This window comes from Abramis brama (assembly GCF_963993115.1).
Source record: "Abramis brama genome assembly, chromosome: 9".
Classification (NCBI taxonomy): Eukaryota; Metazoa; Chordata; class Actinopteri; order Cypriniformes; family Leuciscidae; genus Abramis; species Abramis brama.
Genome location: NC_139971.1, coordinates 29722108 through 29747606, shown reverse-complemented (window position 1 = coordinate 29747606; position 25499 = coordinate 29722108).

Below are 25499 nucleotides of genomic sequence, written 5' to 3'. Positions count from 1 at the left end.
GAACTCTGTACAATTTCTGAAGACCCCTTTGACAGGTAAATTAAAGACGATTTATGTTTTCTTCTTTAATTAAAAAGTTATTTAATGCCAGTTTTAGCCCTTCCTGGGATCTCTGCAGACCTGACATTGCAGTTTCATTCCTTCTTGGCTCTCGTCCCACATCCTCTCTGGAGTCTTAACTTCCCCTCTCTGTATGCTTGGGGTGAAGTCAGGTTAACACATGAGGTGATCTGGAGATGGATGAATCTGCCGCCGTTTGTTGGCTTTCATTTTTTCCACTGCGGAGGAATGATCTGATCTTTCATCATTCTTTCTTCCATGTCCCTCTCCTCCACCTCTATTTCCATCTCTCCGCCAACACAACACGCTGTGTGTCTGTGTGTTTGTTCTTACCAAGGAGCCTGTTTGTCAGTTTTTGGTTCATGTGTTTTTTGTGTTTGTCTTGTAAGGTCAAGGACAGAACAGATTAAAAGCCTGTTGTTCCTCAGGGAAAGAACAGAAAAACCGTCCGTCTGTCAGAAGGATTGACTCGCTTGTCATACACAGGTATTCTCTCCAGCAGTTCTAGTTCTCTCTCTGTGTATGAATCACAGATCGCGTGTTATTTTGGGTGATTCAGACACCATGCCCTTAGTTTAAAGGTGATGTGTAATTTTTTTTAATGGTATGTATAAATTAGCACTTTAATTTATAAGGGTGTAACTAGGGGTGTGCAATATTGACAAAAAATGATATCTCAATATTTTCTGAGATTTTATCGATAACGATATTTAGACAGTATTTTGCTGAGTGTTTATTGTGCTGGTATCTTGGTAGGTTTAGGACTGCCATGGACAGTTGACTCTTAAAGTTTTTGATATTTTTCATATTCTGTGTGGTGATCAGTTCACAGCAGTGACAGAAATTATTTTCTGTTAATACGTTTCAATAGATTTTTACATTTTATGGGCATTTTTACCTTTATAAATCCATTTTTAAACCTAATTTTATGCATTATATGTCAATTTCATAAATGTAATCAAATTCAATTATAATAATAAGACAAAATAGGGTTGTTACCAATCAAATTAAATAAGTATCAACAAAATTCATCTTTGCAGTGGAGAGGAAACACAGAAGCTGTATTTGAAGTGGCATTTATATGTATTTACACAGACTGTTTAATGCAGCTCAGAAGTGACAAATGAATAGCCTGCAGTTACAAATTCATGAACAATGTTTTGATTTTTTAAACATAAGACGTTGAATATTGATATTTGAAATGATTTAAAACACGAAAAGATACTTTAAAAGTGAAATTAAAACCACCAGTAGGTGGCAGCAAGTCACTGTTAATGAGTGAGTCATTGAGATTCAACCGATTCATTCAAATGGCTGATTCATTCAGGAATGAAGCATTTCTTAATCCATTTTAGTCATTGATTCAACTGATTCGTTCGGTAAGGAAACACAATTGTGTACACCCCTATTAAATGTATGTGTTAATCAACTGTTAATTAACATTTTTATAAAAATGTAATGCAATGAAAATATGTGACCCTGGATCACAAAACCAGTCATAAGTAGCACGAGTATATTTGTGGCAATAACCAACTATACATTGTATGGGTCAAAATTATCGATTTTTCTTTTATGGTAAAAATCATTTAGGATATTAAGTAAAGATCATGTTCCATGAAGATATTTTGTAAATTTCCTACCGTAAATATATAAAACATTTATTTTTGTGAGTGACTGCAGCACAATTCCGAACATAAATGGACAACTTTAAAGGCGATTTTCTCAATGTTTAGTTTTGTTTGCACCTTCAGATTCCAGATTTTCAAATAGTTGTATCTCAGCCAGAGATTGACCTATCATGACAAACCATATGTCAATGGAAAGCTGGTTATGTCATCCAGGGTCAAATGTTCTAATTAGAATCTGAGAGGTGAAAATATAGGTTAAAATTATTGCAGCACATTACTTGATGACTTTTATATTACTTGAAAACTGCTTTTATATTTGCAAGTGGCACATATTACAAACTCTACCTCTACAGAGGCTTTATTTATGTTGCATGAGTCCACAGTGCAGGAAAGCATTGCATATGACTTGCATGTTAATTATGTGGTGTGTTTGTACACTGGACGGTGGTTCTTCAGAGAAAAACAGAGATGATTTATAAGCAGTCCTGAAAACCTCATGGATGGTTTGTAGAATACATGGCACAAACTCTGTCTGTTTTTTTTTTCCACTTCAGGCTATTTATTTACATTTTTATTTGCAATTTCTTTAACCACAAGCAATGCTATTTTCTGTCATTTGTCATAATCTGAGAGAGGTTTAAAGCTAAACAAATAATGTGTACAGTGCTTTCATTGTGCCATTTGTATGTAAGTGATGTGACAGAAACTACGTAGGTTGACGAGTGCAACATTTGGTTGTGAGTCCTGAAATTTTAAGCTGAAAAAATGCAATATCTGCACCACAGCAATAATGCCTGTAATCGCATCACAGTTATGTAAAGGTTCAGTTTGAATCATAATATTGTGATTATATTTAGCTATAATAGCATTTCAAACTATGAGTGTCAGGGACACAAGTGCTTTTACCTCTCAAGATATAAATAGGATGCATTACATTTTGGTTTATTTGAAGAAATGGAAAACACAATGATGAAGGGGAAACATCAAACAGGTATAGAATGAAATCAAAAGATGTTCACCTCACTGAAAAGGGGTTTTGGTGTTGAAGTAGCGCATATTAAGGAAAGCGTGTAAAGGTTTGATGTGGGCCAAAAGGCCTGATTGGGTGAATTGCATGTCCAATCATTGCAAACTGTCATTTCATATCTCCACAGATGAGTCAGAGCCATTGTGCCTCAAGAATCAGTTTTAAATCAGTCACTACGCTTTTACCTCAAGTGAACCAGCTGGAGACACTTTGCTGTATTTAGTATGGATAAAGCTATGAGGAATTAAATTAAAATCGAATGGGATTTCAAGATGCTAAAGAATCGAGGCTGAATGCTTGGGGAAATGATTTATGCCACTTGAAAAAGATGCCCACATATTTGAGATCTTTATGCCTCAATTTTCAAGCTTTGAGGTTGCAAGTATGCATTCTATCGGTTTGTATGTTTTGCATAGGCGGAGTTTGAGGGTTTAAAAAACTTTTGGGAGTTAAAAAGTTAAAGGTAGGGTAGGAAATTTGTTTTATTGACACTTTTGTTATACTTATTAAAACTATGTTCATATTAAAACATTTACATATATCTTCTGTGGAAGTGACAGGACCAAAAACATTTTCGTCCAATCATTCCATTTGGTCCGCCTTTCACAGTTCCTCCTGAATCAAAACAAAGATCTTATGCTGCGTTCACCCCATGTCATAACCGTAACTACCAAGAGCTGTTCAAGTCTTCAGACTCGGATATGTGCGTTTCTATGTCAACACTATCAACGCCGAAATTAATATGCAGCAGTCAGGTGGTACAAGAGCGAGCTCTGTAATATTTACGTTCATTATTATTGTAATGATATGTGCTTTGAAACATGAGGTAATTTAACTCCGTCTCTTGTCTCGTGAAACTTTGCAGAAACTCTGCTGTACGCGTTGGAGTGTTTTGAAGGAGGTGTGGCTTTGAAGACGCTCTGAAGGGAGGGTGGGATCTTATGCTTTTAAAGCTAACTTGCTATTGCCATCCTCTCTGCAATTGCCTACCCTACCTTTACATTTTTAAGCTGATTACAATTTTAGGCTGCTCTGCCTCAGTGGTCTAACAGCGCTCGTCAATGTCAAAATTATTGAAATGTCCAATCAAATCAAAGAAGGCAGGTCTTACTGTCACTGTCACAACGTAACGAGAGTTTGTGGAAAGATGTAAGTAGAATGTGACGAGATGAGGAATGTTTGCGTTTTCTACATATTACACATACAAATAACAGTGAATGTGTGCAGTTTTTAAAATATCAAATAGTTTAAATTGATTACTTCATAACTACAATTAGACCTAAGAATTATTTTACCATTCTTATGTATTTATTCCCTTAAATCCCTTTCAATTATTTAATTATTGTTATTATTATTATTTATTAAATCCCCCCCTCCCCCCACGTCAGCCGGTAGGTGCCCCCCCCCCCCCCCAAGCACAAAAGTGAAATGATTTTTTCTGTTTTTTTTTTTTTTTTTTTTTTTTTGTCTGTCTAGAAAAGGTTGGGATCATTTTTCCACCTTGTGTAAGGTGTAGAGACATTGCTAAATGAGCGACTCACAAAGCATTACGCCCACCTCCCTTTTTCCCCCCAGAGGACCGTATTGCCACTATATATATTTAGGAGACAGCTTTCACACTCTCCACATCTTTGCACAATGTCCGTGCATTCTCGTTTAAACTCACCTGTCAGGGCTCGTCAGTAAGGACTTCCCAATGGCCGGGCATTAAAGCAACTGATGCAACTGATGCTGGTAGGTCACATGATAATGACAATGACAGATTACATTCATACTACACACATTTATACTGTATAGAACATACTTTTTTTAGCAGTCGTTAAGGAATTACTTATTCAAAATATAGAAGATTTGGACGCAGCCCCGCACGCACGTGTGTTAGGTTTCCATGTTTTATGGGGACTTTCCATCAACATAATGATTTTTATACTGTACAAACTGTATATTATATCCCCTAACCCTTCCCATCACAGAAAACTTTCTGCATTTTTACATTTTCAAAAAACATCATTCTGTATGATTTGTACGTTTGTAACTGCTGTAAGTCATCTTTTTTATATTTCTGAAGATTTGTCTGCATCCTGCATAATTTGCATAAAAAACATTTGATTGGATGAGTCTCAGTCAAATGTGTGCCTTAAAGGTTTAGGAAATTGGAGTAGCTCAAACATTCCAGTGCGCTAATTGGTTTCTGCTGAGCGCTTTTGAACTGCCTTTTATATTTGCACATGAAATGCTTTGATGTATTGGGCAGCACAACGATTCATCAAAATCAATCGAAGGGCCTTCAAAACATTTGTAACTGACTTGTATTTGGTTTATTGGGTGACCAGTCGATGAGCCTTGATTTGGCCATTTATTGGTCTGGATGTGTCACTTATTGACTTATTAGATTTTTTATGTCAGCTTTGATTTCAGACGGTGTGTGGAATTACTGAGTGAAATCTTGAAATTTGTGGAATGGTTTTACCAAGACAAAACAGCCTGACAATTCCAATGTGCTGCCTTGCAGTTGTGGAAATGTGTGCGTGTTTGGGGTACAAAAGTCTGAGACCAATTGAAAATATTTATCTTTTTTTTCATTAAAATTTGTTTGTGTTTTTTTTTTTTTTTTTTCATATACATCTTTTTTGTATGTTTATTGTACTATGTATGCACTAAAATTTTGTTCGAGATGTATTTGAAAGAAGTCTCTTGTGTTTCCCAAGGCTGCATTTATTTGATCAGAAATACAGTAAAAACAGTAATATGGTGTAAATATTATTGCATTTTAAAATAACTTTTTTTATTTCATATATTTTCCTTTTGTACCTTATGTTCAGTGTTCACTGATTCCAATTTATTTCCCTTTGTGTGTGAGAAACAGTGGTCGGAGTTCAAAGTCTGAGGCCACATTGAATTTTTAATAAAACCACATTTAATCATGGGTATAAATAAAGCAAATTATGGTGCGAAATTGTGACATTGGTGATGTGAACACTGTACAAAAGGTATTAATAAAACCACATTTAATCATGGGCATAAACAAAGCAAATTATGGTGCGAAATTGTGACATTGGTGATGTAGCCTCAGTTTGCTTCTATAAATACTTAGTTAATAGTTTATCTCCCGGTTTCACAGACAAGGCTTAAGCTACTCCTGGACTAAAATGCATGTTTGAGCTGTTTTAACTGAAAGCAACTTGTACTGACAAATCTTAAAATATGTCAGTGCCATAATTTTGTCTCAAGATGCACACCAGTAATGTTTTTTTTTTTTTTGAGGCGCGTTTAAAAAAACTATCCCCTAATTGAACTAAGGCCTAATCCTGGCTTAGTCTAAGCCCGACTTAGTCTAAGCCCTGTCTGTGAAACCGGGCCAATTAGTTTTAACCTGCTATCGAATGTGACATTGTCCTTCTTTAATCATTTAAGTGAATTGATTGAGAGGCCTTGCAATTAAACCCTTTCATTAAGGTGCACAAGATGGAAAATCTCAGATCATGTCTGCTCAGAAATGACGTCAGTAATGTCAATTGATCAAAGCACCCAAGTGCACTTATGAAAAGCAGTATATCAACTATGTTCTGAGTGGTCAGCTGTGACTCTTTTATACCTCATATTATAGGTTTTCAATTGCCTTCCACCTCCTCCTTGCCGAGCTTAATTTGTTCTTAATAGATTTCATTAGCTTTGGAACACGGACGGGCCAGACCCAGCAGAATAATTATGACGTGGATGGTTGGTGGTACAATGGAGCCGATGTGTAGTATTGAGCCCCGCTCACCCTGTGGTGATGGAGATGGAAGAATGAAAGCACTAGATTGTCAGAATTGACTTACTGCTCTACTGAGGTTATTTCTCTTTCTCTTTCTCTATCCTTCCGTCTCTCAGTGTTCTCCTTGATTCCATCTTGTTGGCAACATATAGAGCCATTGGCCATGTCCAGAGTCATCACCGTCTAAATGTCCTGATAGATTCAAACTGATGCACCATCCATCAGAAAATGTATTAAATAGCTCCTGCCAAGACGGACTTGAATAAGGGAATAGACAGACACACACTTAAATTAGAGTGGTTTCTCTGAGGACATTTTCTGTCCAAAGACTACCTTAGACTGTAGGGATGAGAACAAGCATGCATCTGCAAACTTTGAGCCAAGTGAATTTTAAGTGCAACTTCCGAAAAAATAAATAAATACTAATTTTGTTGAAAGTCACCAGAGACATTCATAATATTCCATTTTTGTGTGCGTGTGATTGTCATTCAGGGCAGGCACAAGTACAGACCTGGAATCCATGTAGCATTTCAAGCAGCGTGAGAACATACAGATCGGGTGATTGATGACTTCCACGCTCTGTAAAATGATACCCCCCCCCCCCCCACACACACACACACACACACTCACTCACCATCATACCTGTGATATTGCATTGCAAATTGTCTCCGCATTGGTAATGGGGTGAATACAACAATAAATCCCAGATTTCTTTTAGCTCGTAGCATGTTGGGTGAACAATTGGATCAGTCTATGATGTAATGAACTTTCCAGAATTTTTTTTCAGTGTTGCACGGGTTAAAACACAAATTAAATTCAGTGTTGTGCTCCGTTTGCAGTCATGAATGCGTGTCTACGCAATCATTCTCATCAAGGAGAGATCTAGTCCTATGTCAACCGTCTGCTCACTATCTGAGGGACAGGTGTTTTAGTTCAGCATAAATGATTTTGAGCAGTTTGATGATTATTTGCACCTATAACTCTTGCATTCATTTTAATTTTCCCTCTCAATTTAAACCTCTACCTCTTGCATTTATTAGTTATTTGGTACTGAGAAAAAAACAAACAGGTTTTCACATGAATAAGAGTAGAAACAAATGACATTACAAAAAATATTTTGATAAAAGGAAAACAATATAATCAATTATGAGCTGTTGCAGTTCTCCCATTTTGAAAGAAAGAAAATAAATAAATGAGTAATGAAACAGGATCCAGTCTTATTTTACCCCAAGTAAAAAGAAGATAAAAAAAGCCATTTTAGATTTTACAGCAACATTTTACATTTGGGTCCCTTTAGTTAAAATTAGTTAATGCATTACCTAATATTAACCAACAATGAGTCTGTGTATGTGTATTAAATGGTGAATAAAATTCAAAAGTTTATACATCATGGTAATAATTATTTCCATATTTCCCTACACGTGTGTGTGTGTGTGTGCGCGTATGTGGTGTGTGTGTGTTTCTCCCCCCTTTAAAGGGGACATATCATGCCAAATGCACTTTTTTAGCCCTTAAATGCATTTTGTTGTATATTTGGAGTGTTTAGAAGTACAGAAAATATGAAATTATTCTCTTCAGGTGCTTCGTTGATATCTTTATATTCTGTTTTGGTCATATTTTTCAACCTGTTCCGATTTTTCTGTTATCTATGACGTTTTTTGAACTATTACGTCACAGTATTTGCAGCGGAACTGCCAAATAAGGACATTGACTTCCGGCCCACCACTTCGAGCAATCCGCCATTTTTATTTCTCGCTGCAATTTTGTAGTCCAAGCTAAAGGATGCAGAAGTTACGAGAGGGTAAGTTAAAATGTTCGGTTGTTGGATGTAGTAACCCACACGCTTCATTACACCGTCTAATGTAGATGAACTGCCGCGCGTGACAGGGCGCATGTTTAACTGAAAGAACGAGCGCGCGCGCGCACTCTCTCTCGGAGCCAGGCGAAAGTGTAAACAAGACATCACCGTCTCCAAACTAGACGCTGTCTTGCTCTCTCTCCCTCGCACATATTAATCAAAATAAATCGACACGGTGGTAAAAGGTCGGAAGACCAAAGTTTAATGTATAAATACAGTAACACACCATTGCGATACATCCATATGAAGACGTTGTTCTGCAGGTTCGTCGTCTTCATTTTCATCTCGCACCGGCTCCGACTCTGGCTCGAACATGTAAGGCTGGCTGGACAAGTCTTCCGTTGTTGACATTTTGTTAATAACGTGAATAAAACGTTTCTGTGCCGCTAGATAATCGTATCTCTGCTATCAAACTACAGAGACCGCACCAAAACGAGTTGCTCTCAGACGCACATCAGAAAAGGGGTCTGTGGAGCTATAATAATGAGGAATTCAGACCCAAGCATTGCAGTTCCGCTTTATATAGACTACAAATGTATGATTTAACGTTATATGTAAAAAGGAACAATTTAAAAGCATGATATGTCTCCTTTAAGACCGTAGGGAGAAATGTGCCCTGAACATGTTTTTTTTTTGTGAGTTTGGCCCTTGTAGCATCTGATCTGGTAGTCATGTTAAGTTGTAAAGGAATTCTGTGGACAGTATTGGGAAAGGCTTCAGATACTTCGAAGTTATGAATGGAATACTAATGGTGGCTGAAGATGCAACTGGCTTTGCAGCTCTTACCCTCGGGGCCAATGCAGTGAGACTGAAGCGAGAGCACATGGCAGCATTAAAGTGCTGCTACCTCTTGTAACCTTGAGGTTTGTTGGGAACTTGGTGCACAGTGTTGCTGCTGTGCGTTTAAACATACCTATAAATATAAGGCTGATGGCCACCCCAGAGAAAAGTGAGGCGGTGTGGTCGATGAACTGGAGTACTGCATGTTGGTAAGACACTCTGCTCATACATACACAATATACACATGATGTTTTCCCCTCAACAACACAATAGCTGTAAGGGCTTTTTCTGTCTTCATTTTTTTGCTTGAACACATCAGCTTTTTGTTTGAAATAAATCAATGAGACAATTCAAAAAAATGCCTTTTTTTTGACAGATTAGCTGTGCTCCAAAACCCGAAGAGATGCCTACGTGTATACAATATGCATCTTTCTTATAAGGCAGTATTAAAACTGTCATTTATCCTCAAATGAGTAAGCATTTGAACTGTTGTGATACCTTTAGTGAGTATGTTCAGAGCAACTCAGAAATCATTATACTATGCTAATTTGGTGCTCAAGAAACATTTATTTTTAATGTTGAAAACATCCCCCAATGTGACCATCAGCACACCACACACTAACAGATTTACATTCACAAACAACCAGAATCCTGACTGTGAACACAGGAAATCTCGCAAAATCTCCAGCGGTCAAACATGACTTTGGAGTAAACAAACATGGCAGACGACGGGCGAGAAGGCATGACGATAATAGTATTTAGAAAATTTGCGTAAAAAAAAGAAAGAAAAATATTTGGATGAAGTCATGGAGACGGCATGAACGTGGACTTTACATGTTACAGAGTGAGCTGGAGGAGAGTGAAATTCATCACAAACTTCATACATAAGCTCGCTTTCTGATTGGGTATCGTTTCGTTACACGTGCCAACCTTCAGATTGCGTGCGCGTTTGTCCTCAGGGTTCCCCCACACAACAGGATTTCTGATCGTAAATATTCAACATGTTGGATATTTGCGATTTGAGATCGGTGTGGCCCTGATGTTCTTCCGAGCAGATTCAATCACTCTTAACTTGCCTCAAACCACAGGAAAATCTGAAAGATAATCTGTAGAACCATCAAGATAATCGGGACTTTTCCTAGGATTGTTGGAAGGGGAGAATTGGACTCAAAATCGGCCCGATTATCGTGTAGTGTGTGGGTGCCTTTAGATAGATGAGGTACAAAGCTGTCCCCAGTGACAAGCTGTTGTAACCTTAAAGTTACACTGTGTAGGATTTTCTCCCATCTAGCAGTGGAATTGTTTATGACTACCAGCTGAATATTACTTTCTAACCCCTCCCATTCCGAGGGCGTTTTAACTCCTACGGTGGCCGTATTATTTCAAATCTGCCAGCAGTCGCGAGTAATCTCCCCCTCGCATTCGTCACGGTGCCACTGAGTGTAAAAACGCGAAAGGCGAAGCTTGAATTTCCAGGCATGTCCCTCTTTGGCTAATGTATTTTCAAGATGGTGGCGCAACATGGCTGCCGCCATTCAAGCGACTTGCTCGTATGTATTCTAAATGGCAGATTCTACGCTTACGAGAATACTTGATTAGTTGGTAGAAGTAATTACACATTAATGAGCACATATCATTTTGAAGGAACAAAGTGTTTTTTGCTAAGAATTAACTTAAAAAATGACACAGTGTAGGGTAAAGTTTTTGTGCATTTTTTCTTTCATAGTGGATGTAGACAACTCATGTTTTAGAGCAGGAATATGTTGTGGTAGTAGACAGGAAACACCAGGAAGATTGATTATAAATTAAGAGAGATTCAAACAGAGCTCTAGGGAAAAGCATGTTCATTACCCACCAGGCCCACAGACAGTTATCCTGGAGCGACCTGGGCTCAAGCGTTCTGTTCAAGTTTAGTCTCAGCCTCAGGGAGCCATGTCTGCAGGATGTCATGACAGGGCCGACTCGTGCCTATAGGCGAATTAGACAGCCGCCTAGGGCGGCAAGAAAGAGAGATTTAATTTAATTATTATTATTATTTATTTTTGGACATTCGTTTGGAATTATTGCATTAGTTACCCCATCAGTTAATCTAAATATTAATGAACTTTCCTTCATTCTACATAGTAGTGCAACTCCTGCCCGCCCCCACCCCACTTTTAGGGCGGCATCAATTAGTCTACATGCAAAACATCCTGATGTACATCCAAAAATGTCTTTGAAACATAAAATTTACCGGATGTGAATACAAAAAATGTGAATACACTGGTGATGAGACTTGCTTCTGAAAGGTAGGCTTCTGTGTGTAAGAGAAACAGGGGAGAAGCTATATGGCTCACCTTATTACGTGCATATTATTTATATACGAAAAGCTACAGATGCAAAGAACTGTTCACACACAAGCAAGGGGTTTTCGGGTGTAGGAGCATCTTAAAGATCTTGTTTAATTGTGAGTGAAGTGGGGGTGGCACGACAGTGTTTTGCCTAGAGCAGCAGTTGAACTTGTGCTGGCCCTGGTCATGGACGTGCTAAAATTTAATGCACACAGAAAAGTGTCTGAAATTGGAAGCTACAGAGTAATTGGCTGCCTGCTGCGTAATTAATTCATGAGTCAAGGGTGCACAGGTTTGTTTTATCAGTTTGATTTTGACAAGTCTTATTTAAAGAGTATGATAATCAGCCAGTTACTTTTGGACTTTTTTGACTATGGTCTATGGCAGGGGTATTCAATTAAAGTTCCAAGAGGTCCGGTCTCTATATTTCCTCCCCAGCGGATGTCCAGACAGTACTTTTTTTGGAACAGTTATACATTTCCATCGGGGCAGCTGTAGTTCTTTATAAAAGAAAAAATCCTACACTCAAAATAGTCTTCAATGAGAATAAGAATTATAACCTCTTAAGAAAAGTATGGACCATTTTAAATGTTTTGCCCAAAGTAATACACTTCTAAAAACAATGTACATAATCTAATAATCAAAACTCTCATCATGAGCACAAAACAAAGTTAACTAGTTATTTCAAAGTTGTCTGTCATCCCTTGCCACCTCTTAATAATTTTCCAAATTATAACATTGTTTATTATGAAATGCTCATAATATGCTGTTTAATAATACTAAATGTCTGGGAAAAAAAACAAAAGTCTAAAGGTGCCATGCGTTAACTTGTCACAAACCTGGTTTAGTTAAATGGTCGGAGTCATCTTTGACAGATAAAAATAATTGGAGTTTCTGCATTCTCATTTTCAGCAGCATTTTAGCAAAAGTATGTTTCTGTTACTGTTGTTAAAACAACCAAGTCATCTGCAGCTCTTAATATGGAGCTTTACATCTTTAGTGGGAGAGAGAAGCAATGCACACGGAATGGAAAGAGTGTTTTGCTCTAGATTAAAATATTAGAGGATGTAGCACAGAGAGACCATTACCGTAAATTACCCTGAGTGCTCGTGGTGTGAACCGCTCCGTTGTTTTGACTCGCTGCTCATTTTAATGTGTAGAAACGGTAAAATGGTGCAATTACGTCTCGCAGTCCAGGTGGAACCAAGCCACGGTCCGGAATCGCCATTTGAATACAGCTGGTCTATGGAGACTACTGCACCAGGTCATTTGATATGGTAGCTTTAAGCCAAAAGTATAATTCAGCCGTGTACGCGACCGTGGATGTCCGTGCACACCGTCTGCATGCAATACTCTAGGCAATACTCACAGATGTGATGTACTTTGCAGTACTTGAAGAAGTGCATAAAAAGCGAAACAGCAAACAAAGCAGCATATATTTCTCCATCGTTTTTGTTTTGGTTCTTGTTCTAATCTTTGCATGCAATGGCGAATCCGCTACTTTTCTTCATCTATCCTTCCAAGTGACTAGCTGCGTTTGAAATTGAATACTCTCTTGAGTAGGTACTTATTTTGAATAACTAATTACTTCACAACTGCTAAAAAAGTATGTTCTATATAGTATGAATGTAAACTGGACGTACTACATTCATGTTGTCTGTGACCTACCAGCGTCAGTTATGTTGCTTCACTGCCATTCATAAATCCTCTCCCGTGGCCTCATGGGATAGTAAAGTGTTCATCATATACTCACTTCAGAATCTCACCGGTAGTAGTAGGTCATTTGGGTACTTTTTGCCTACTCTTTTATGAGTACTGTGAATTCGGACATACTACTTTTGTCACATACTGTTTTTCGCCTGCTATATAGTAGGGAAGTACGCCATTTTGAATGCAGACAATGTCCTTTAAATGAGCTGACACATTGCTGCCCCCTGATGTCTGGTAGAGTATAAAAAAAGCAATTGTGTGCATGTGTCGAAAATATCCATCCGTGTTCATCCGTGCTTGATTATACTTCGAAAGCTGGACACGACTGTGCACGAGACAGAGTGGAACATTGATAATTATAAGAAATGTTTCTTCTGTAGCAAATCAGCACATTAGAATGCTTTTGGAAGGATCATGTGACACTGAAGACTAAGAGTACTGAAGACTGAAGAGTATAGGGACTGAAGGGTTATGTTTCCTAATTCCTACCAACATATATACACATTTCTTAGTTATTTTATATTTTGCAAGTTATCAAGGTGAATTAATGTAGTCATGACCTATTTTCTTTTAATCAACAACAAAGCTGCTTTTGAACTTGTAGCATTACAAACAATGGCATAGAAGGGCCATATTTTTTGGAGTTGTCACTTCGTAATTATGGTAATTCTGAGGAGACTTGACCATTGAATATGCTTTTGTCTGCTTGTGTTTGTCTGCTTCTCTAAGACTAGTGCAAGAGTACAGGATGCAAACCTAGGGTTACCAGTAATGTTTACACCTGGTCTACTCCACCCCCTCATAATGGAGACTTATCCACTGTATCACACATTTAATGAATATTAAGTACATAACACTTCAACTCAGCAATCCATATCAGCACATGAATCTGCAGTCACAATCCATCCCATCATTAAACACTCCATCAACCACTCCATCTCTCTTTAATGATCCTCATCTCCTTTCTTCAACACTCTCCTACCTCCATCTGGTCAAGGGCTTCTTCAGTTCCGTTCACTTCATTTCCGTACTGACAACCTCCTCCTTAACCTCTTTCACTCTGCTATTTCAAAACTTTCAAGAGTTTTCCCGAGAATAACGAGTGTCCTTGCTGCTTTCTATGACAGCATTCTGATATTTGATATTTTGATGATATTTCTATTTGTGTGCGCATGTGCGAAGGGGCCAGAAGATGAAAATAATCTTGAGGAAATTGATGAAGTGGGCGTTCAGTGGGTCTTCTCTGAGGTGACTGATTTTAATGGTAGGACGAGATAGCAAAGCCTGTCGATGTGCATGTATTACACGATCTATCATAGATCATTTGAGAAGAAACTAGGAGAAACTGAGAAAGAGGGAGGGGAAAAATGCATAGCAGCTGTTCATTAAAATGCAGTCGGGGCTACGTTTGGACCCAAGGCGGGATGCCAGATTTGCACATATGAAGCCTCTGGCCCAAATTAAACTCCCACTACTTTACGTTTCTGATTTGCATTTTGACAACTGCTTCACTTACCGACATTTTCAGGGAGGATTAAATACATCCGTCTGTGTGAAAGCTCACACCCTCTGTGTCCGGTCCCCGTGTTTGGATTTGTGATGGTACGCAGATGTGCCATACACTCCCTCACTTCTGTGTCCCACCTCTGCTGACTCTGCTGAAGTACAGTGCATTCATTAATGTTGTTTGTTAAGGCATGCAACTTATTACATACTGTTTGTTACTCACACTAATGAAACCTAATTGTGTTGCTTGTTGAGGTGTTGTATTCTATCAATTTTAAGTGATTGCACAAATGATTTTGCCTAATGAACATCTATGGAGACTTCATAGAGCAAGCAAATAATCAACAACCAGCATCAGCGCTTTCAATTAATTACAGAAAATATTTTATAACTTCTCATAAGGGACTGTTCGTTTTTTATTTAAAGGGGTGGTATAATTCCCTTTTCACGAGATGTAAAATAAGTCTCTGATGTCCCCAGAGTGTGTATGTGAAGTTTTAGCTCAAAATACCCCACAGATATTTTTATATAGTGTGTTAAAATTGTCACTTTTTGAGGGTGAGCAAAAACGCACTGTGTCTGTTCCTTTAAATGCAAATGAGCTGCTGCTCCCGGCACAGAGGGCGGAGCTACAACAGCTTGCACTCACACAGACATGCACTGATAATTTCTAAAACCTTTTATGTTCAAACCGGAGTTAGACAATTATGGAGAGACTAAAGAAGAAGGGACAACATGTAGAATGCAACAGGACATTTCTGAATGGTTAGTTGATGAATTTATGTACCTTATGTGTAGTTGTCTTCTAGTCATTGTTTAGCATATTCTGTTATGATAATCTGTAAATCGTGTTTCGGGCAGGGTTTATGTAAATTTTAGGGTTAGTGATGTCACTAACCCGGTAGGAAGCTCGTGTAGTTCCCTACCAGCCGTTTGTTGTAGTCCTTAAAAAACAATTTCTTTAAAAGCAAATATCTCCCTATGCTTTGAACTTTGAGAATTGTAACTTTGCAGATGTTGTTTATGCTCAAACAGCAACATTACACACTAACTAAAGTTAGAAAAGTGAAATCATAATCAACCACCCCTTTAAGGGGCTACTGGAGGAGTTTTGAGATCTATAGTCAAAATAGACTTGACCTAGCCTAGAAATCTAGACGCACCCTAGCGGCAGCAAAATTTATTTTGCAGCCAGTGTGGTCTAGCAACTCTCCGTTGACTTTCGAGCTGGAAAAACCAAACTCAGGTCAGGCCAATCACATCGTGTATAGAGTAGGCGGGGCGGGCTTAACATAATGACGACAGAGTTGCAACGGTTCCCTGCTACTTGAAAACAAAGAATGGCTGCTGCTGCTGGCGAACAGTGGTCTTTCGAATCGGCTTTGGCCGCGACTCTGGAGGACTTGGAGTTAAGCTTTTCTTTGAGAAAAGAGCAAAGAAATTTTTTTAAAAAGGAAGATATGTTCGGAGTTTTGCCGACTGGATACGGCAAAAGTTTAATATACCAACTAGCCTTCTTCGTTGCTCTGATTGGTTGTAGCGCTATCCTATTGCGTGCAGAGGGATTTTGAGAGACAACCGTTTATCCCGCCCCTCGGATTGAGCCATGCCAATGGTGAGTTGCCAGACCTAACATCTTGATGTAGGTCTGGCTTGCCAGGCTAGACTTGCCCCTCCCTTCGCCAGCAATACATTTTTCTATGACCCTCCAAAATAATTGTGAAAAAGGCACGAACCTCCCCGATAATTTATTGATTACTTCTGTACTGGTTTGCGCTTGGTAAAGATGTTCAGACATCACTATGCCTAGTAGACATACACCAAACGTTCATTAAAAAGGGTCCTGTACAGGGCTGTACAGTGTGTCATATATATCTACGAAAAGATTGGTCTGTGCAATGAATAAATGTACCACTGTAGCACGCGTGCGATACAGTTTTGTAAACTCCGTTACTTGTGTTTGTTTTCAGACATGATAACAGTCGTTTTATACTTGTGCTTATGCAATATCACGATTTTTGATCGTGGATGATTTAATTTCTCCACGATCTGCTTTTGAAGAAATATGGTAGTATCGTGCTACAGCGCACATTCTATCAGCTGCAGTTCTGGCGCCTCAAGCTTGGTTTATACTCACTGCGTCCATACGAGCGCGAAGGTGCGCAAGGGCCCATTTCGCTTGGCGGTGTGCACGGCAGATTTTGTAACTGTGCACGCGGCTCCGCATCCGAAGATGCACGACTTTGAGCCGAATCTGGTCGAGCATATACGTCTCATCACACCGGCACCCAGTTTGTGCGTCTAGTAGTTGCTTAAATTTACAAAATGAGCCTACAATAGCAGACATAAGCCCTTTTAATAAAAATGGTTCATGTTTTATAAAAAAAATTCTCGAAACTAAATGAAAATGTTTAGTGAAATTACGAAATATGTAGGTTATCGTTAATTTAGTTGTATAGGCAATGTTCTCAGATTCATTTATTTTGTTCTAATGTAACAAGTAATAATCTCAAGGTTTACTGCTTTACACGATTCTTTTGTAGTGTGGTTTTGGTGAAGTGTACTAAAATAAACATTCACCTGTGTACCTTACTTCTCACCGCTGATTCCTGATGGTTTAGAGGGCAGTTACTCCGAGTTGCCTCCTGTCATTTCAAGGGGCATTCTAGGTTTTAAAAACATCAGGGGCTGAGCCTGAAATATTAGGGGCTGGGGGTGGGTAACAAGATAACATGATTCGATACAGAGAATAATGTATATTGTAGGCCTATATGCAGGGGGCAGACTGGTTCATAAATTCAGCCCTTGCAATGTAGCCACACCAGCCTGGACCCCCCTAGAGGGACCGAGGTCCATCCCCCATAGTCTTCCAAAATCATGTGGGAAATTGACCATAATACTCTATAGACCTTATGCGCCAGAGAAACGAGGGTGCCGCCATCTTTAGAATATTGTCTTTTAACTTCCGTTTTTGCAGTCGCTCTGTATATTTCTATGGCAGTGCTGTCCAGGAGTAATTAGCTTTTGAAGTGGATTTACTTAATGTAAAGTTAACGAAAGTTATCATGAGGATTGTAATGTTTAAAGCAGATGTCGTAAAAAATGTCAGTAGACCGCGAAGATTTTAAAACGATTTGTTCATTCATAAATACGCAAGATCGCTGTGAAAATACAGACCGGAAGTCAAAAGACAAGGAGTGCAGCACTGAAAAGGGGCAGGATCCTTCAGAAAAACCGTGATGCATTTTTAAAAAAGCAACAGCATTTCTTTGAAATATAAATATTTTGTAACATTATAAATCTCTCTTAGTCCCTTTTTGCACTTTTTTTTCTCCCTGAATTTGTATGCCTTCCTTGTCTCTTTGCTTTGCTGTCTGTAGACGTCTTGGTGTCTTCTAGGGTTAAGCATGAAAAATGTTGGGATGTATTTGAATTTAAAGTTGGAAAGACATTGAAGACTGCCATAATTTTTCTGCCACTGTGTGTATGAGTGTCACTCCGGGGGCCACATGAATACGGTATTGTCAGGCGGAGAAATGGCAGCTTGGTTTTCTCAGTTGCTTGAAACTATTCCGATACTCTTCCTCTGGACAGTAGCACACTCAGTGCCTTCTGCTCAGTGTGACTGAAATCAAGAGTGTGAGGAAAATTCTCCGGGAGAAAACTAGCCATTATCCTGTAAGTGGTGCCATGCAGAGAGCCTCTTTTGAACATGTTTTTGTTGTGTACATGGGTCTTTCTTCAACTATTGGCTTTGTGGACGTCTAGAAAATAAACTCCCTAGACATTGTCAAGGCTATTTTCACAGCTTGTGGTTTTAATAATAAAACAAATGCAAAAAAAAAAAAAAAAAAAAAAAATCATTATTTCATACCAAGCATTCTTTAAATTGTCATTAGTTGTCTCTTTTGTCAATATGTTCACTAACATCTGAATAAAAAATAATTTTGGGGCTAAATTTGGCAGTGGCTATTTGCAAGCGAAAATAGCAGTATTTTCTTGGTACTAAATGTAAATAGTAGTTCGATGCTATTTACACTTAGTGCAAACAGTGGCAGATAATATTTGCACATCAGTGTATTAGTACATTATAAAACAGTATGCAGTAATAACATATTCAGTGTAAATTATTATATTTGTTAAAATCCCTATCCCTTAAGCCCCCCAACACCTAACCCTACCATTAAACACTTTATTGCCACTATTAAATACCCGTTTGGCACTTTGGGCCCTATTTTAACAATCTAAGCGCATGGTTTAAAGCGCACAGTGCAAGTGTGCACTTTTGCTAGTTTAACAATGGGAAAAATGGTTGGCTTGTGCAGCGCATGGTCTAAAAGGGTTGTCCCTATTCTCTCAATGAGTAATGGGTGTGTTTTGGGTGTAACGTGCAATAAACCAATCAATGTCTCATCTCCCTTTAAAAGCCAGTTGCGCTCACGCCATGGTTGATTGCTATTTACATGGCAGAATTTGTAAGCGGAAAGACTGAACGCTTTTCCTGATTGACTTTAGACCAGGTTTTTGTTGGTCAGTGGCACAGTCTATTTCAGTTGCCTCAAACAATGCGCCTGAACACACCTCGTTTTCAGACCAGTGCGTGTGGGCGCACAAATAGGCACAAATGCATTTCCTATTTTTTTTTTTTTTTATCAAGGTGTTTTTATTTAGTTTTACAAGTTGTAGTTTACAGTACAGCATAAATCCAACAGAACTAAAACCCATCCACCCCCCACAAATACCAGACAAACAGTGTTTACAGTATGAAATACATAGTTCAATATACAGAGCTCACATAGCCAGATAATGAAGAAAAAAAAGAAAAAAAAAACCCAGGGGTTCACATTGCTATATTGTCTGCTTCCATATCTTCAACAAACATAAAGAAAGGCTGCCATATGTTGTAAAATTTTCTAGTAGACCCCCTTATTGTGTATCTGATCTTCTCCAACTTGATGTGATACATGATTTCTCTAACCCAATGACTATATGTTGGAGGTGCTGGGTCTTTCCATTTCAATAATATCAGTCTCCTAGCTAGGAGAGAGCAAAAAGCCACCATTATTCTTTCCCACATCTCTAGATGGGAGTCTGTCCGAGTTACACCAAAAAGTGCAATGAATGGACACAGTGTAAGCCTTTTTGCAAAGATCTTAGAAAAGGTCTCAAAGATGGGCTGCCAGAAAGCGTAGAGCTTTGGACATGTCCAGAACATGTGTAGGAGAGTGGCTGGATCTTGCCCGCATCTATCACAAGTGGGGTCTATATCAGCATTGATCTTAGAAAGTTTAAATTTAGACCAGTGCAGACGATGCACAATTTTAAACTGAATGACAGCATGTCTAAGACAGATGGAAGAAGAAAAAATTCCCTGTATTATTTTGTGCCAAGTGTCATCTGTGATTTGCTCATTTAAATCTGTCTCCCATTTATTTTTGAGGAAGTCCAAAGGCATCAAGTTATGAGAATATAATGTTTCGTATATTGTGCTAATAGTTCGTTTTCTGACTAATTTACAATCAAAAATCGAATCCAACAGGCCAGTTGGAGGACGTAAGGGAGAACATATAAAGTTTGAGAATACAAAATTCCGAAGTTGCAGGTATCGATAAAAATGTGATTTGGTAATGTGATATTTTTGTACCAACTGTTCAAAGGAGGCAAAGCTGCCGTCGATATATAGATCAGACAGTGATACCATACCTCTTCTGGACCACATATCGAAGACCCCATCTATTAATGATGGAACAATGATTCAGTGCAATTGGGGCAACCTGAGAAAGATCTGTAAGTGCAAAGGATCTTCTGAATTGGTTCCAGATCTTGATTGAGTGCAAAATCACAGGGTTAGAGGTAAAGTTAGAAATGGGCCGTGTAAATGGCAACTTAGAACACAGTAAGGCTTTTAAAGAAGTGGAATTTACACATGCCCCCTCCAGATTTAGCCATTCAGTGTCAGTGTTGTCATTATTGTTATCCATCCAATATAACAGTACTCGAATGTTAACCGCCCAATAGTAATATAAGAAATCAGGGAGTGCCATTCCTCCCATTGAGCGAGGTCTCTGAAGTACACTTCTTTTTATCCGGGGCGGTTTTTTGTTCCAAATGAAACTTGATATCTGATTATTTAATTTCGTAAAAAAGGACTTAGTTAAAAAGATGGGAAGGCACTGAAATATATATAAAAACTTGGGCAGTATATTCATTTTTACTGTATTTATTCTTCCACCCAGAGAGAGAGGCAGGGGTCCCATCGTTCGATATCCTGATTTAAGTTTGACAACAGGGGCTGATAGTTAGCAGCATAAAGATCTTTATGTTTATCTGTAATCCATATGCCGAGGTATTTGAATTTTTGGGGCTAATTTTAAAGGGGAGTGAATTTAAGGAAGTCAAGCATGACTTCACATTCCAACTCACAAAGTTCACTGATGAGAGTCCATCCAGCGCTCTAGTAGACTTAGGATCCGTCATAACCTACTAAAAGATTTAGTGCACTTGAAATTTACATCTGGCTGAGCAAATAGAAAGGAAGAAAGACATACATAAAATAAATCCAAGAAATAAACAAGTCTGGTATAATCCCACCCTCCCCCACCCCCCTTAGTGCCTAGAGAAACAAGGCAAACATGGTACCCCTCAAGAACAAATCCACACATATGTGTTTATGTTGGGGAACTCTATAAAGCCAACTATTCAGGCCCCCGTCGAACGGTTCATGAAAACCAATTCAGCGCATTGTTATTGTAGTATGAATTACTATGAATTAGCCACATCATATATATATATATATATATATATATATATATATAATCAACAGAAACATATTCAGTCAGACATACCCTTTCACTGTAAGGCAACCATTAAGTTATAAGAAAGAACAAAAACAAAGAACTATTAGGCTACGGTAAACTTATAAATAAGGGTAGTCAGCACTGGCAAAGAAAGGAAAGAGAGAAGAATATTAACAGCATAAGCTGGTGAAACTGTAACAGTCTAACAACAGTGACATAAGTCCACTGGGTGCAGCTAATTTAGCTGCCTTTCCACGGATGAAAACGGATAAAGTACTGTCAGAATAGTTGAAAACACAAAAACAGTCTCACTCACGCTCCTCTGTGGGAATGATGTGGTTTCTCACGTAGGTCATCGCTTTCTCTGCGTCGGTGAACTATTTTTCTTCCCCATTGTGTGTGACACGGAGACGGGCTGGGAATAGTATACCAAACCGGACATTCTGGCGATTGTGGAGCAGCTTTCTGACTTCGGTGAACGCGGCTCTGGCTTTGGCGACTCTTGTAGTATAATCCGGGAAGATAGCAATTGACTCTCCGTTGTACCGAAGTGGAGCACGGGTGCGCGCCCGGTTCAGTACCTCAACACAGTCTTGGAAATAGTGAAGTTTGACTACTATCGCTCGTGGTTTCCCGCCGGGTTTTCTTGGAGCCAGACTTCTGTGTGAGCGATCAATGAGCACATCCTTGTCCAACTGCAGCGCCTCTCGCAGCAGCTTTGAGACCGATGTCGTGGAGTTTGAACCAGGCGTCTCAGGCACCCCCAGTATTCTGATGTTACACCGCCGCGCTCTTCCCTCCATATCCTCCCATTTGTCTCGGAGCTCCGCCACCTCCGTCTTCAGGGTGTTCACCGTGGTCTGCAAGGTCACCACCTCGTCTGACCATGCTGACAATCCGGTCTCCATGTCTCGGACTGTGGTTTTTACTTGGTCGATCTCAGAGTGAATTGCCGCCGTGCTATTTTTAACTTCTGCTTTTAATGCCTGTAGCTCATTTTTAAGGAAGTCGAAGTCATCGGCAAGTGCGTTTTTCATTTCTGATTTTATCACCGCCGAAATTTCAGTTTTCAGCGAGAGAAGAATCTCCGACTTCAGGGACTTGGCGTCCATCTCTGGTTTAGCGTTAGCTGACCGTAGCTGTGGTGGAGATGCTCTTGCCGCTGTGTTAGTAGCAGTATGACTTCCTGCAGTGCTAGGCCTCGTGTTCGCTGCTCCAGTATATTGAAATTTACGCAGATTCGTCGCCATTCACTCAAATGTAGACTTTCTCTCGGCTTCGAAAATGCTTTTAGAGCAGATTAGTCGATGTTTTAATGTACTGCGCGCTTATTGATTTAAAATGAAAAAGAAGTTCGACGGGAGCTCAAACAAACACGTCTCACTCCATCGTCAGTTCAACAGCGCCCCCATGCATTTCCTATTTTAACATCCTGGAGCAGGACGTGAAAAAGATAACTAAGTCAGGCTGAAACTAGCAAAAAACACTTGCGTCGTGCCTGGCGCCGTATTGCGATGGGTGTATGATAGGGCCCTTTATTTCCACTTTACGAATAGTATATTAAAGGGGCTGTAACATTTGCTCCCTCCAACCAGCAGAGGGAGCCCTCACCCGAATATTGACTACACTCCATTTCTTCTACTGTTACTTTCTGTTTGTTAGATATATAGAGCATTTCCACTAACACTTTGCAAAGTATTGCCAGTCTTACCAAGCATTCTTTCCATTGCCATTGTGACTGCTTCTTGATATGACCTTTTGCTTGTTTCTTGGATATCATGTTTATTGTATTACAGTTTTTGCCTTGGTTGCCTCTTTGGTCTGTCTATTTTGTTTACTGAAACTAGCCTGGATCTTTGACCATCTCTTTGCCTGTTGATTGCTAAAATAAAATGTCTGCAAATTCAAAACCAAAACCAAGCCTGAGTCTGTTACATCTGTCTAAAGGCAGTCATATGCATATGTATCCCACAATATGATTAAAGAAGTGTTCTTTTTATAACAAATAGGACGTTTTAAGCTATGAAACTTGAACTCTTATATGTCAAAAGCTCAAGGAAAATTTTATTTCTCATGACCCCTTTCATTTGTATTGCAAATAATCACTTCTCCGAGCTGATGTGTAATGAGAAAAGGGAAAAGGATGAGTTCGGAAAAAGACAGATTTAAATTCTGGTCAGTTGCATCAAAAGCTAAGGCTACCCACAGTCAGACAATGATGGGCTGAGTTAGTGTACATGACATCTTGTAACCTTGGAAACTTTGACAAATTCAATGATTATTTCTTCTCTAAAACGTTTTACTCTAATAACCCTTTAAACACGAAGTTTCATAAAGCCAGCCACCCACATCAGAAGCTGCAGTTACAGCCATTTCTGGTCAATTTTGTGTGTAATAGCAATGCATCAGACGGTCAGTTAACAGACTGTGGGAGGTCTAAAGGTGTGCCATCTGTAGAATAAAGAGGAGAAGTGTGAGAATGGCAGACAGAATGTGTGACAGAAAGCCAAAAAATTATTTTTTACAGGTCACTCTGATATTTAAAAAGGAGGTGCTGATGCACACACGACAAGCAGAACAATTAGTGAGTAGGTTATGGCCAAATCCATCCAAGGCGATGCAACCGCAGCTGCAGTGATGTTGTATACAAGTGCTGAGAGACACTGAGGCCCCTGCCGTATTGCATGGGCTGAGCCTCTGGGAAAACAAAGAGATGTAAACTCAGTGCTCATATTACTGCTTAATTATTTGTTGGATAAATAGGGCACAGTGCTGTGCAGTGTTTACTTTCATAAAGGCACCCTATTCCAAGGTCTGAGAGGTCCCAAGATGAATGGAAGAGATGACTGCAGTCTTAATTTAGCCATACATAACGCACAACAAGAAATATTGTTGTTTGAAAGTACATATGGGTGTTTCTTCAACCTTGGGTACTGTGGGGGGTGGGGGGGTATATATCTATAGCCATATAGATATTTTTAATATTATCTTATAATTTGGCAGCACCTGAGGCATGGATCGATTATACAGTTACACTTGCGTTTTCTTTCTCAACTGTATTTTGACATTATTTTGTGTGTATGTGACTGTTTAAGTGCAATAAGCAGTGAAAAAGAACTCAATTTAGTTCCGAGAGACGGCTCAAACTCATTATATGCGTACATTTGGGTGTGAGCACAAAATCTGCTGTAATGAGTAAACTGATGCCCAATACGTGCAATCCAACTCTGAAATTCAAACCATGTAACACCAACAATATTCACCCGGATCAAATTAAACGAGCGAGTGTGGCAAAATGTGGCTAACGTCTGGCTACTTTCTCTCTGGCCATCTTGAACCTTCCTCCAAAGTCTTTGGAGGCACACCATAGATGTCCTCTCCGAGAAAAGATGCTCTAGTCTGGGTCAAAGCCCTGAGGTAGAAGGCAGAGTGTTATCCTTGTCTTATTACATACTGAGGGCCTCCTTCCTCCAAGTAAGCTCCTCTGAGCCCCATTGTCTCCCTGCAACAGCTGCTCTTGACAAAGCCAATAAATCACTGCCTTAATGTGAGATTCTGAGGGCTGTGCTTGCTCCAGCAGTGTGAGAACTCACCTCATCTCTCTCATCACCTAGAGAGCTGAACGGCGTTCCTGACCCCTCCACGCCTCTGTTTAGTTTGATGTCATAGTGCATTGTGTCATATTTCTTTTCGCTGTAAGCTTAGCTTGATGTCACAGTGTACAGTTGTCGGGCTGAATTGCTACACTTGCCTTTCATTTGTCATTTTTTTGTCAGGTTTAATTGTCACTGCGTTGGTGAAAAGCTGCATGAAAGATGTCTTGTTCACACGTCAAGGATTGTTTTAGCAAAGGAACCTGTTTTTAGAAATCTAACTGAAATCTCAGAGGATGTTTTTGTTGCTCAGAAGTTGCTCTTTTTTCATAAATCTCATGAATGTCGCCTTGCTTTTTGGCTTGCTTAGTTGGGGACATTTAATATTTATTATTGATCTGCCTGCATTGACACCATTATATGAGAACTGAACCACTGCAAAATTATCAGTTT